Source organism: Lagopus muta, chromosome 17 (assembly GCF_023343835.1).
Source record: "Lagopus muta isolate bLagMut1 chromosome 17, bLagMut1 primary, whole genome shotgun sequence".
Classification (NCBI taxonomy): Eukaryota; Metazoa; Chordata; class Aves; order Galliformes; family Phasianidae; genus Lagopus; species Lagopus muta.
In genome coordinates, this window is record NC_064449.1 from 2048458 (window position 1) to 2052450 (window position 3993).

Genomic DNA, 3993 nt, shown 5'->3' on the forward strand with positions numbered 1-3993 from the left:
AGCACAATTTCAAACATGGGCTTCTAGATCTAACTAGCTCCTAATTTTAGTGTCTCTGTCAGATTTACTGATGAAAGTTATTCATATTGTGAGTTTGCGGTGAGACTGTGGATGTGAATACAAATATTGTTTCACCTGCAAACTGGATAACTCATCTGTATACTCTGTTTCAGGGATCACGATTTAGAGCTGAGCAACTACATTTGCATGACAGCTCTGCCCTTCTGCTATTGAACATTCGTTCTGCAGGAGGAAGGGTACATGGTTTGGTTTGAAAATGGAATGGCTTTAAGCCAAATGAGACGCTGTGATGTGTGCCAAGCTTGGATGGCTTGGTGGAATTAGTAAGGTGAGAATGACAAAAATAGCCTGCAATATTTTGACATCGGAAACTGTCTGAGAGCTGCCAAACCTCTCATCTCTACTGTTGAGTCAGTCACAAATTGCATTTATGTTGCTCCCTGCAGTGCTTGCTGTCTAAATCTGCAATAAAACTTGGGGAAGTGCTCAGTGGCCACTGAGCAGAGCACGTATCAGCCAGACCCATCAGCCCAAACGTCTTTCTGTCTCCTCTGGAAAGGAACAATCTCAGCTGGAAAATGCCTATGGATGGCATGGGCTTGTCAATATCAAACAGTGTCAGAAAACTTTTGACCAAGATGCTGAGAAATGGTGAGAGTGTTTGAGAGCAGCACATTCCAGAACTTGGGGGTGTGTGAATTGGAGTGCCCAATATTCTGCTGGTCTGCTGAAGCCTGTTGTGTTGAAGTGTGTGGAAACTGTTGAGTCCAGGCCTGAAGCACTGATGGAGCAGCTGGGGAAAGGAGCCGGTCAGCCCTGGGAGCACAGGTGAAGGCAGTTCAGCTGTGTGATAGGAAGGGATGGAGCCTGGCTGCACCTCTCTTAGGCCTCATTGAAGGGCTGGCTGCCCCTGGGGAAGGATCTCTTTCTGGAGTTCTTTCCTTGATGGTGCTTTGCCCTGCAAACCTGGAATCTTCTGATGGGGTGAGCAATCTTCTTTCCTTCCTTTGTAGCACCTCTCTGTTGTGCCAGTCCTTTTGTTATCACACCTTTGTTGTGATGCTTTTCCCACTGTGTTAATCTGTCCAATTGCTTCACCAAGTGACGTACAAAGGCAAGTGTTTACTAGCTCACTGTATCACTTTCCCAGCACTAAAGATTTGTAGGCAGGTGGGACTTTATGAAAAGGCTTCATATCCCGCTGGGCTTTATGAGGTGCACCACAATGACTTCAGCCTTTTCTTCACTCTGTTTTTGCTGTTGCTTATGACTTCTGTCTCAGGATACCACCCACTGAAAGTGGACTTGGGACCCCGTGATTTCAGAACCTTTGTGCAGACATCTGCCTTTGCTGCTGGCCTGGATGCTCAGCATTACAGCGCTTGCTTTGCCTCACTTCATCCTCCTTAAATCAAATATCTCTTTTAGTGCTGAGTGTCTTCACTGGACCATTGGCAGGCTTTTTTTGTCATTAGATCATGTGGCAGACAGCATACCTGCAGAGTCAGGGCCATGGGTCTCCCATTCTCCACCTTTTAGAGAGTAAGGAAAAGCGACCTGATGAAAGCAGTGGTCCCAACACAGGAGAATCTGCCGGAGGGATCCCTTAAGTGGCTGCCGAAAGGGATCATTTATTTACTTATCTAAGGTCTGAAAAAGATAATTTTCAGCTTTTATCTTGAGTAGAGTTGGTGCCAGTGTTTGATATTTGACAGCCAAAGCCTGAGGTGATGGGAATGTGGTGGAGAAGGTGATGACCTACCTATGGCTGCATCAGCAGGGGAGAGAATGAGTGCTGACAGAATATAAGAGGAGCGGACCGTTCATTGACATCAGTGCCCAGATAAGATGGCAGTTAACTTTCAAGTTTAGTTGTACCCAGAGAGAGAAACTGCACCTCTGCCTGATGGGTAGGTGAGGCTGCCCTACTGTTCACAGTGGTTATGTTTGGTGTGGAGTGAGGTTGGTAGTCACTGGGAAGAGCTTCAGGTTGGATATTATGAAAACTTTATCTGAAAGAGTGGTCAGGCATTGGAATAGGCTGCCCAGGGGGCTCACGGTCCCTGGAAGCATTCAAGAAACATTTAGATTTGGTACGAAGGGATCTGTTTTAGTAGGGTTACGTTGGTGGTAGGTGGATGGTTGGAGTGGATGATCTCGGAGGTCTTCTCCAATCTTAGTGATTCTGTAACTCTTTCCCATGGTGGTTTGTGAGGAGGATCATGTTGTAAGCTACCTAATATGCATTTAGAAAATAGCATATTTGAATTAGGACTGGTTAATGTTCAAGTAAGTCTGAATCAGAAGTCCAGTGAGTGTTACTGCTCTAGAAGCATGAAATGGAGTCAGTTCCTGCTGTTAAAAATGCATTTATTATTATTATTTTTACTAGCATTCTATAGCAACTCATGGGTGTTTAAGGTTGTACTTCTCTTTTCACATAGTCCTAGACTCACAGTATCATTGAAATTGGAAAAGAACCTTAAGATGACTGAGTCCAACCCAACTCACCCCACCGTGCCCACTGACCACATCCCTCAGTGCCGTGTCTTCATTGCTCCTTATAAGCCCTTCCACCTCTAGAGAGAGCCCCAGGGACATTCGTTGTGCTTCCATTTCACCAAGGCTGTAGTCTCATCCCCACAATGGCTGGGATATTTTGTTGAAGATATGTTTAAAGGTAAAACAATTACGGAACCCATCAGCAGTAAGAGGTTTCCTCACCACGTTCCCATCCCATAATATGCAGCTCAGAGTAAAAAAAAGGTCACAAATACCCATTGCTCATCGCAATAAGTCTAACAAATAATTGGCTAGGAGTAATGGGATGAAAATGAGGAAGGGATAGTGAAGCTGACTGCCAGAGAAGCTTTCCCTAGAGATCAATTTTGCAGCCGAAGAAGTTCTGGGATGGAGATGATTGAAACTTCACATGTTCAGAGATGATCTGGAAAAATAATGGAGTTATCGTGTCAGTGACCCAGCCTAAAAATCCTCCTGGGTTTGCTGGGGAAGGATTTTTTTGTTGTTGTTGTTCTTGCACATCATATGAAAAAAAAATAATTAATTTAGGGTCAGCCTGGAATGTGTTTTCATTAGGTGGATAAATACCCTGCTTTATTTTTGAGCTATTTGCCTGGTTTATGTGTGTCTTTCTTGCTTGATGTTGGCCACTTTTACATAGAAAAGACGCAATTTAATTTAAAAGGAAAAGAAAAACCAACACAAAATTGAAGTGCTCCTGCATTTCTGTAGCGCAGCATTTCCATTTGGAAGGTGTCTAAATGGAACAGTGGTGTATTTCCAATTTCCTCTATTACTGCATGCACAGAGCACTAGTTGAATTTGGTTAAAAACGAAACATAGTCTCATTCACTCTGAATCTCAGTTTATTAATTGCATCTTCTCTTTTTCATCTTTTTTTTTTTTTTTTGTCTTGCTCTACCTGAGGTGCTTGAAGCCAGACAGAATTCAGATGCCAACAGAAAGCTCCAGACTGCTACAGAAGAAGAAAGGAAGACAAGAAGAAAGAAAATGAGATGGGATTTTCCTTATCTTCTGCTCGCTGTGGGAACTGCTGAGCTCTTGCTGTAAACTGGAGCAGCACGACACGAGTCGGCCATCAGCAGCAGGTTCAATTAGGAATGTTTTACAGCCCAATGGCACGAACAGGGAGACCTCGGTGGGAGCCATTTATTGTTTGATGACCTGATGCCAATCAAATGGGAGTCAGATTTATCCCAGCCCACTGGGAATGACCTAAAAACTCATGGTCAGTGCAGTATGGCCAATGACTGGCAATGGCAGACTCTGGCAGTGGTTTTTCCCACCTGTGCTGGCTGCCTCCCAATACAAACTTTTTGGCTTAGCCTGCAGGAAGTTAAAGCTCCCAGTCTCCCGCAACCACAGCAACAGATAGACGCTAATTTCTTTTCCTGAAAGATGTATTTTTCATAAATTTCATTTTCAGCG

At 44.1% G+C, this 3993-nt stretch overlaps 1 long non-coding RNA gene across 1 annotated transcript; it reads left to right on the forward strand.

Annotated features, from left to right (window-relative positions):
- Positions 1-935: 935 nt before the first annotated feature.
- On the forward strand, positions 936-3659 carry LOC125701872 (uncharacterized). Its single transcript, XR_007380388.1, has 2 exons — positions 936-1005; positions 3472-3659. It is a non-coding gene; the product is annotated as an uncharacterized LOC125701872 (long non-coding RNA).
- Positions 3660-3993: the final 334 nt, after the last annotated feature.